General features: G+C 51.8%; 1 pseudogene; it reads right to left on the bottom strand.

Annotated features, from left to right (window-relative positions):
- Positions 1-9860, bottom strand: part of LOC123428614 — a 181571-nt pseudogene extending 171711 nt beyond the window's left edge.
- Between the last annotated feature and the right edge of the window lie 692 nt (positions 9861-10552).

Consider the following 10552-nt stretch of genomic DNA (forward strand, 5'->3'; position numbering starts at 1 on the left):
AACCTGAGTAAAATTACTCTTGGGGACTCTTACAGTAGGTGCACTCCGAGTGCACCAACTGTTAGCATTCGACCAGATTAATTATGGATCTGATCAACTCAAAGACAATGTGTATAAAGACAAGTGCCGGTGCAAGCACTCGACAGAAGTCTCGGGGACTACACCCACTGGGTTCACTAAGAGTGAACCCATTGCAAACATCATACGATATCCGAGCACACCCAGTGGGTTACAAGAGAAAAGTAAATACTTACAAGCCCACTTACTCGGATATCGTCCCGCAGGTCCAAGCTTCGCTGGTACAGGGATGCGATGGAGTCGTACGCTTTCTTGGCTTCTCCTGCCATCAGCTCCACCCGCACCATGGCCCCCTTGGCCGCTCCCACCTGATCCTCCGGGAGGCGCTGGACATTGTACTCAACATTCGACAGGCTTGGCATCGTTGGAGGCTCCTTGGGCATCCCAAGACCGGCTCCAGTCGGTTCAGCAGCAACCAGCGCCGTTTCAGTCGATGGCATCACCTCAGTCGGCGGCACGTCCGCGGCGAGAGCAGTAACTGGCGGAGCAGCCTCAAGGACAGGCACCGCAGCTTGCTCAGACCTTCCCTGGTCACCCTCATCCGCATAAATCGCCCCTGAGAGAAACCCGACCGAACGGCGTGAGATCACAGAAAAAGGGCAAGACCGAAGACAGAATTCGCGATGCAATAATGTAAACTCTCGGAATCGCTATGACGCACCTGGCTGGGACGAGACAACATTGTCCGTGTTCATGGGATCATCCCCCTGGCGCGTCGGAGAGGTGGCAGAGGTGGCAACCCTGTCGAGTGAAATTCATTCGACCATCAAACAGGAGTTTAATCGAATATCAGAAGAAGTTAGAAGAACAATGCACTTACGTTGAGGTGACGGGAACAATGACCCTCATCCGCGGCAAAGCCTTCCGAGGTTTAGATCCGCTCGGTTTGGCCACCTTGGAAGGCTGACCCGCAGGTTCAGCAGCAGCGTCCCTGGTCCTCTTGGCACTCCGAGCACTCGGGACCACGGGAGCAGTTGGCAGAGCACTCGAGGATGCTGGAAGGGCCGAGGGAGCTGCAGGTTCATGTCGGTGCTTGGTTCGGTGCTATGGCGGCGGGGGTGGCGAGTCCTGCTCTTCGTCTTCCTCCTCTTCTTCACCAGACTCCTCCTCCGTCTGCCCACTGTCGGAGACGTACTCGACACTCTCCACACTGCCCTCCTGGCTGCCCTCTTCCTCCTCCTCGGCCGGGTTCCCGTTCGAGACAGGGGAGAACCAGTTGGTCCACTCCTGCATAAAATACAGTCGGTGACATCAGACGTCAGACGGCGATTCAAGACAGCGATAAATCTAAGACAGTTATGTGCGCTCGACAAGTTGTACTCACCTCGTTCGGAGGAGGGTTGTCCGCGCGGAAAGCCTTCACTCGCCGGGACCCTCTGGGGTTCTCGCATGCGCCTGTGATCTAGAGCACCCACGACGCCACTGTCTCCCCAGTCACGCACTCGACGTTGGTCCGAGTGGATTCTTCGGGTCCCGTGTAATGCCACATGGCGTGGTCTCGGGCCTGCAGTGGTTGGATGCGCCGGCCGAGGAAAACCTCTAGCAAATCTATGCCGGTGACTCCCTTTCTGACGACATCTACGAGTGCGTCGACCAGGGGCTGGATACGGATCTTCTCCGCCTTCGTGAGCGCGAGCTGCTTAGGCGGAGCTGGTCGATCTAAGCTAAAAGGAGGTAGCCCTGTCGTGGCATTCGGGCAAGCGACATCCTGGCAGTAGAACCATGTCGACTGCCAGTTCCTAACCGATTCACTCAGCTGAAGAGCGGGATAATTACTTTTGCTCTTCTTTTGGAAGCCTAAACCCCCACAGAGCTGAAGAAGGTGAGTCTTATCATCCGACTGATTAAGTCGTTTGATGATTTGGGACCTAGCAGAGAAGATATGTTTGAAAAGCTCCCAATGGGGGGGACAACCGATGAAGCACTCGCACAAAACTACGAAAGCAGAGAGATGGGCGATGGCATTCGGGGGAAAGTGGTGGAGCTGCGCCCCAAAGTGGTTCATTATGCCTTTGAAGAAAGGGTGCGGGGGCAGGGAGAAACCTCGATGCACGTGGCTGAGCAGCAGGACGTGCTCCCCCTCCCGGGGCGCCGGCTCGGTCTCACCCTCCTCCGGCAACCTCCATGACTTGTGCGCGATCATCCTGTGCTCCACCAGCTCCAGCAAGCTCTCCTCTGTCACCGTGGAGGGGAGGAAGTCCCCCTGGATCCACCCCGCCGGTAGCGCTCGCTGCCTCCGCGCAGGAGCCGCCGCCTTCCCCCTCTTCTTCCGTGCCTCTAGCTTGCTAGTCTGCCCCTTAGTCATGGCGGAAGCTGCAGATGTGCGAGGGAGAAGGAGAAGGAAGAAGCTTGGGGTGCGCAGAGGACGGCGAAGGAAGCGGAGCAAAGGCGAGGTGTCTAGCGAGCCTAACGAAAAACCCTCGCCGTTGGGATTTAAGTAAGGTTCCGACTGGGCCACTGGCAAGTGGCCCCAAAACCTTATCCCCCGACCAACCACGGCGATATCAGTGGAGAAGATGAAGGCGCGGGAATCGAGGCGTCAGGCGTTACTCGAGTGTGATGTCGTCATCCCCGCTGAGCGCGCGGTAACCGAAATTTGAGGATCCTGGAAAATCCGCCGCTGTCAGTTGACTGCTCACGTCAGGAGATACCCTGGAAGCACTCGGTTTCCGACAGTTTGTTCCACCAATACTTCCACTCGGATCGTTGGTCACAAAATATAAAATGGATCGAGGCAAGCAACGCCAAAGTCACATCCGTTCCAGTCGGATCCAAACTTCAAGCATCGCTTCGTCGTTCCAACCCCAATCCACTCGGGGACTAATGATGGGGTTATAGTCCTAGGGTAGGGCCATAGGCCTGCCCTGAAGGTCCAACCCAAGGACTACCCCTCATAAGGGACAAGGCCCTTAGTCAGTTCCGACTGAACTAAGGAGTTCCCTTCATCCAGTCGGTAAAAAATCCTCGACCGTCCAGTCGGAGATTAGCATTCGGAGTTTATCAAACTAACCGACTGGATTCCACTCTGTGCATCGTAACCCCCTGGAGGGAAACGGTCATACGTTTACATGTGCCTTTATTAGCATTTAATACGTACGTTACCTGTAACGTGGGCATTTAATCGCCACTACTCCACCCCTGTACACCGGACCGTTGTGGAGGGCAGCGCACTCTATATAAGCCACTCTCCCCCACAGGTGCAGGGGTTAGCAATTCACTGTATTCTATATTCCACTCGACAACAAGCTCCCTGAGCACTGAGACGTAGGGCTATTACCTCCACCGCAGAGGGGCCTGAACTCATGCAACCTCGCCGTAGCTAAGACTTTGCCCATCCTTTCCTACCCTACACATCTACTGTCAGGCTTATACCCACGACAGGTACACTCACATCTTAGTTGCTGTGGATTACGTCACTAAGTGGGTAGAAGCTATCCCCACTAAAAATGCTGATCACCACACCTCTATTAAGATGCTTAAAGAAGTCATTTTCCCAAGATTTGGAGTCCCTAGATATTTGATGACTGATGGTGGTTCACACTTCATTCATGGTGTTTTCCGCAAGATGCTCGCTAAGTATGATGTCAACCATAGAGTTGCATCTCCTTATCATCCTCACTCTAGTGGTCACGTGGAGTTGAGTAATAGGGAGATCAAATTGATCCTACAAAAGACCGTCAATAGATCTCGAAAGAATTGGTCTAGCAAACTTGACGATGCACTATGGGCTTATAGGACTGCTTATAAGAATCCCATGGGCATGTCACCGTATAAAATGGTTTACGGTAAGGCTTGTCATTTACCTCTTGAGCTGGAACACAAAGCTTATTGGGCAATCAAAGAGCTCAACTTTGATTTCAAACTTGCCAGTGAGAAGCGGTTGTTTGATATCAGCTCGTTAGATGAATGGAGAGCCCAGGCATACGAGAATGCCAAGTTGTTCAAGGAAAAGGTTAAGAGATGGCACGACAAACGAATACAGAAATGAGAGTTCCATGTAGGTGATTATGTCCTGCTATACAATTCTCGTTTGAGATTCTTCGTAGACAAGCTTCTCTCTAAATGGGAAGGTCCTTACGTTATCGAGGAAGTATATCGTTCCGGTGCCATCAAAATCAATAACATGGAAGGAAATTTTCCTAGAGTGGTAAATGGGCAAAGAATCAAGCATTACATTTCTGGTACTCCCGTAAATGTTGAGACCAATATCATCAATGTCATAACTCCACAGGAGTACATAAGGGATGTTTATCACCCTGTTTGAGACCCTGAAAACGAAGAGGTATCTGTTTCGGTAAGAAATTGGACTCCGATGCTTTTCCAATAGGAAATTTCCTCTGTTTTGGAATTTTTGGAAAATTAGAAAAATAAAAAGCAGTCCGGAGAGCGCACGAGGCGGCCACAAGATTGGACGCCGCCACCTACCCCCCTGGTAGCGGAGGGAGGGCTTGTGGGCACCTCGTGTGCCTCCATGACTCTGTTTTCTTGCGGAGCACTCCTTCTGATCGAGAAAAAATCAATATATATTCACCCGAAGGTTTTGATCTCTGTATCGCGTAGTTTTCCTCTGTTTTCGTTTCGAGACTATCAAGATGAGCGAGGGGATGTTGCACATCTGTGATGTTGAGAGGCCTAAGAAGACCGGAAGCGTGGAGACGAGGCTCGAAGCAATGGAGCAACAAGTCTTCAAGTGCCAAGGGATGGTGGAGCGTGGACTCAACGCCAACCACATGATGATCACGGAGTTCACTAGCAATCACAAGATGGATGCCATTGACATTGGGAAACACCTCTCCAGACTCTATGACAGGGTTGATCAACTTCAGGGCCAGATCTATGACCTGCAGAACCAAAACTGTGAGTATGAGTACAGATTTAAATCAATAAGGTTGGCTGCAGATTTGAGGATTCCGGCGACTCGTTCATCCTGCCATGATGGAGCACCTATGCCTTGGAAGACGGAGGATCAGACTACTCCAACAACTCCACCACCATCACCACCAAAGGAAGGCAACTAAGCATTGGTATGGGCAATCCCCTTGGCTTCTGCCAAGCTTGGGGGAGTTGCCTTGGTATCGTATCACCTTTATATCTTCTGCTTTTACCTCTATTTTAGTTCTTTCCTTTTCAGTTTTTATTTCTTCTCTTAGAGGAATAAGTCTTTAGTGTTTAGTTTGAGTCTTTTGCTTTTGTCTCTCCCCCGATGTATTCGAGTTTGCGAGCAATACAATAAAGAGTATCTTAGTCAAGGGCTTTGCTTTGTGCCAAGATCAAAAGTATGAAAAGAACGATAGCATGAAAGATCATGAGACGATCTTATGGAAAGTGATAACTTCACTTATGACACGTATGATGATTGAAACTTGTTGAGAATAAATCAACATAGACCTCAGTCATTGTTGCAATTAATAAGAAGTAATAAGGAAAGAGAGGTTCACATATAAATATATGATCTTAGACACTTTTTACAATTGTGAGCACTCACCAAACTATTACATGCTTAGGAGTAGATGTTGGACAAGGAAGACAACATAATGAATTGTGTTTGCTTGGTTCCAAACAATGTCATATGACTAGAGATCCCTTAGCATGTGACGATTGCTTCCACCTCATATTAGCCTAAACTCCCGCACCAAGTAGAGATACTACTTGTGCATCCATAAACCTTCAACCCAGTTTTGCCATGAGAGTCCACCATACTTACCTATGGATTGAATAAGATCCTTCAAGTAAGTTGTCATCGGTGCAAGCAATAAAAATTGCTCTCTAATATGTATGATCTATTAGTGTGGAAAATAAGCTTTGTACGAACCTATGATGAGGAAGACATAAAAGCGACAGACTGCATAATAAAGTTTGTTATCACAGGAGGCAATATAAAGTGACGTTCCTCCGCACTAAGAGGACACGCATTCAAACCTCAAAAGCGCATGACAACCTCTGCTTCCCTCTGCGAAGGGCCTATCTTGTACCTTTACTTTTTTTCCCTTGTAAGAGTCATGGTGATCTTCACCAATTCCCTATTTTTGCCTTTGTCTTGGCTACCGTCACATGCTTGGGAAAGATCTATATTCATATATCAACTTGGATTTGAGTACTTATGCTTTATTATTGTTGACTTTACCCTTGAGGTAAATCGTTGGGAGGCAAAACTATAAGCACCTATCTTCCTCTGTGTCCAGCTGAAACTTTGACACCATGAGTACCTCGTGAGTTGTAACAATTGTGGGAAAAAAAAGATGATTGAGTATGTGGATTTGCCTTACAAGCTCTTATTTGACTCTTTCTGATGTTGTGATAAATTGCAATTGCTTCAATGACTTTGGACTATTGTTGGTTACTTCTCGGTAAGGTTTTTGCTTCATGCTTTGCTTTGTGAAGGAATTGTTACTTTCCCCTAAGAATCTTTATGATATATTGATGTCCTATGTGTGATCATGATGCCCTCATGTCCGTATTATGTTTTATCGACACCTTCGTCCCTCAACATGTGGACATGTTTATGGAACTTGGTTTTCGCTTGAGGACAAGCGAGGTCTAAGCTTGGGGGAGTTGATACGTCCATTTTACATCATGCTTTCATGTTGATATTTATTGCTTTATGGGCTGTTATATTACTTTGTGGTACCATATTTATGCCTTTTCTCTCTTATTTTGCAAGGTTTATTTGAAGAGGGAGAATTCTGGCAGCTGGAATTCTGGACTAGAAAAGGAGCAAATCTTAGTCCACTATTCTGCACATCTCCAAATGCCTTGAAAAGTTACGTGGAATTTTTTGGGATTATTTCAAAAATACTGGGCGAAAGAAGTACCGGAGGGGGGCCACCAGGGCGCCACAAGCCCTGCAACCGCCACCCCCCTGGTGGTGGAGGGCAAGCTTGTGGGCTCCCTGACGGCCCACTAGCCTCCCTCTTTTGCTATATGAAGGGTTTCGTTCCAGAATAAAATCAATCGGGAGCTTTTTCGTGGTTTCGCCGCCGCCACGAGGCGGAACTTGAGCAGATCCAATCTAGAGCTCCGGCAGGACGATCCTGCCGAGGAAACTTCCCTCCCGGAGGTGGAAATCGTCGCCATCGTCATCACCAACACTCCTCTCGTCGGAGGGGAGGCATCTTCATCAACATCTTCATCAGCACCATCTCCTCTCCAATCCCTAGTTCATATCTTGTAACCAATCTCCATCTCACGACTCCGATTGGTACTTGTAAGGTTGCTAGTAGTGTTGATGACTCTTTGTAGCTGATGCTAGTTGGATTACTTGGTGGAAGAGTTTATGTTCAGATCCTTGATGCTATTCATTACACCTCTGATCATGATTATGATTATGCTTTGGGAGTAGTTACTTTTGTACCTGAGGACATGGGATAAGTCATGCTGATAATAGTCATGTGAATTTGATATCGTTCGGTATTTTGATATGTTGTATGTTGTTTTTCCTCTAGTGGTGTTATGTGAATGTCGACTACATAACACTTCACCATATTTGGGCCTAGAGGAAGGCATTGGGGAGTAGTAAGTAGATGATGGGTTGCTGGAGTGACAGAAACTTAAACCCCAGTCTATGCGTTGCTTCGTAAGGGGCTGATTTGGATCCACTAGTTTAATGCTATGGTTAGACATTGTCTTAATTCTTCTTTTGTAGTTGCGGATGCTTGCGAAAGAGGTTAATCATAAGTGGGATGCTTTTCCAAGTAAGGGCAGTACCCAAGCGCCAGTCCACCCACATATCAAACTATCAAAGTAACGAACGTGAATCATATGAACATGATGAAACTAGCATGACAGAAATTCCTGTGTGTCCTCGGGAGCGTTTTTCCTCCTATAAGACTTTGTCCAGGCTTGTCCCTTGCTACAAAAGGGATTGGGCCACTTGCTGCACCATTGCTACTACTTGTTACTTGTTACTTTTCTCTTGCTACGTTTCACCTCACTACACCATCACTTGTTACCGCTACTTTCAGTGCTTGCAGTTTTTACCTTGCTGAAAACCGTTTACCAAAGCCTTCTGCTCCTCGTTGGGTTCGACACTCTTACTTATCGAAAGGACTATGATTGATCCCCTATACTTGTGGGTCATCATGGGCCGTCTCGTCGGAGCTTCCATTGGCGTCATAGGGCTGAAGGCCATGTAGATCTTTAGGGATCACATTGCCGCATTCACCCCGCTCCAAGTTGAGCTCGGCCCAAGCAGCGTACTCGGCGATGTCGCTGGCCCTCACACACAGCGCCTCCTCCACAGCCTGCAGCTCCGCCTCCGAGCCGTCGTGCTGAGCGACGAGCTTTCCCAAGTCCAGGTTTCCATATCAGGACTTGGCCAAGCGCAGGGCCATGTAGGCTCCAGCGCGCGCAGCCGAGGTGCGCCAGGTGTCAAGACGATCTTCGCCAACCGCAAGGCAGTGGGCGAGCCGGCTCATCGACGCCGGCTCCACGCCTTCCGGCCACAGAGCCGCCACCATCGACGAGCCTGCGACCTGGAGCCAAGCCACACACTCTCCCAGGGCGCACAGGCGGGCCCTCAGGCCCACTCCGATCTCCTCCACGCTCCAGCCGGAGGTAGCATCTACCTCCTGCCCAGTCGCGCGGCGCTCCTCACGGCTCACCTCGACGGCTGTGTCGGCTGCCCCCTGTGTCTTAGGGAAGAGGCCTGAGACGGCAAAAGGGGTGCAAAAATGAGTAAGAAGAGGAGACGGCCAAGAAAGTTCAAGACAAAATAAAAAATAAGACTCACGATGGAAGGCGCCATCGGCCTCATGAACGCTCTCCAGGACTTCGAGCTCCCGCACCTTGCTCGCTTGAGTAAGGCGGGCAACTTCCTCCTGGAGGGTCGCCGCAGACTCCAGGGCCTTGGCCAGCTGCATCTGCTTCTGGACAAGGGCCTCCTCCTTCTCCCTCAAGGCGGCGTCCTTGAGCTTCATCTCCTCGAGATGAACCGACGCGAGGCGTTCCACGTCGGCAGAATGGGGGGCGTCCTTCTCCTGCAGCATGCTGCGCAGCTGCTCCAGCTCGACCCGGCTAGCCGCCTCGAGGTCCTTCTTCTCCGTCTGGAGAAGAGCCAGTTGCTCCTGGAGCTGGTCGAGTGCGTCACGCACGGCATCCCGCTCCACGGCGACTTCACCCAGCCGGGCTTGGAGCCCGGCAACCTGGCCATCGGCCGCCTGGTGCTGAGCCCGCAGCTCCTTGTAAGCCTGCAACTAGGCATCATAAATATCCTGCAAAAGCAAAGAAGAAGCAGAAGTAAGATTCGGCCTGGTTAAGTCATAACCAGCCCGATTCTTAGGGCTACACCCAGTGGGTGCGCTAGCGCGCCCACACTAAAGAAGAAAAACAAGAAGAGAGGCTCAAAGAGATTCGGCCCGGCCGATGCTCGGCCGGCCCGATTCTCGGGGGCTACACCCAGTGGGTGCGCTGTCGCGCCCCCACTGACGCAAGAAGAAGAAAGAGAAAAAATTCAAGACCAAGATGAGGCACTCACCCCGGTGCGATCCTCTAGGCGCTCCAAGTCGCTGGCCACCACGCGGGCCGACTGCTCCACCTTGGACCGACTGCTGGAAAACAGCGACACCAGCTCCGGGACCCCGGTGCGTGCAATGCCGGCGGGCAGTCGCGCGCGCGCCGAATTGGCCGCCGCCACGACTTCATGGGCCGGCTCCCGACCCGGCCACCAGCTCCCGGCGTAGCTGGACCATGGTGGGGGACGACGATGGCGCCGGCTCCAGGTGCCGGTGCGGCGGCCGGCGCTGCCTCCTCAACGGGAGGTGGATGGGCCGCATCCGGGCATCCATGGTCACCCCTGGCGCATCAGGGCCGCGTCTGGTGCATCCAGGATCAGTTCCTATGTGTCAGGCGCCGCCTCGGCCCTGGGGGAGTCAGGGATCGTCTCTAGGTCCACCAGTGCAGAAGCGTCGGGCTCGGAGGGCTGGCCCCACTCAGCCCTCGGGGCGTGCCTCGAAGCCGCCTCGCTAGCTGGCTCCTCCACGCAAGCATGCGCGGAGGGTTCATGTCTAGCCTTCGTACGCTTCTCCACCGGCTTCTCGGCCTGGCTAGGGCGAGACTGGTCCTCGGTCGTCTTCCCCGCGGCCGCGTCCCACTGGCGCTTGGATTGCTCATCAAGCTCCCGTTCGGCAGCATCGGCTGCTATCCAGCCAGCCCGCTCGGCTGCGGAGGCGGTGTCTTCCTCCACATCCTCCGCTTCCCTGTCGAGCGACATTCTTAAGGAACAAAGCTTCCTACAAGACAATGAGCAAAAGGGGGAGGAACCCTTACCCCGCGACCATAGGCACCTGCCTACTGCCAGCACCGTGGCGCTTCTTGGCACCGCCTGCCCGTGCCCCGGCTAGAGGACCCGGCGCCGGGCGCTTAGGAGCCGGCCTGGATGCTGTGGCACCCTTGCCCTTCTTCCCGGCCGCCTCATCAGCGACGGTAGCCCTCATCCTTTGATGCCGGCCGCGCGTCAGCGGCGGGCTGGTGACCTCCT

The sequence above is a fragment of the Hordeum vulgare genome, chromosome 2H, assembly GCF_904849725.1.
Source record: "Hordeum vulgare subsp. vulgare chromosome 2H, MorexV3_pseudomolecules_assembly, whole genome shotgun sequence".
Lineage (NCBI taxonomy): Eukaryota > Viridiplantae > Streptophyta > Magnoliopsida > Poales > Poaceae > Hordeum > Hordeum vulgare.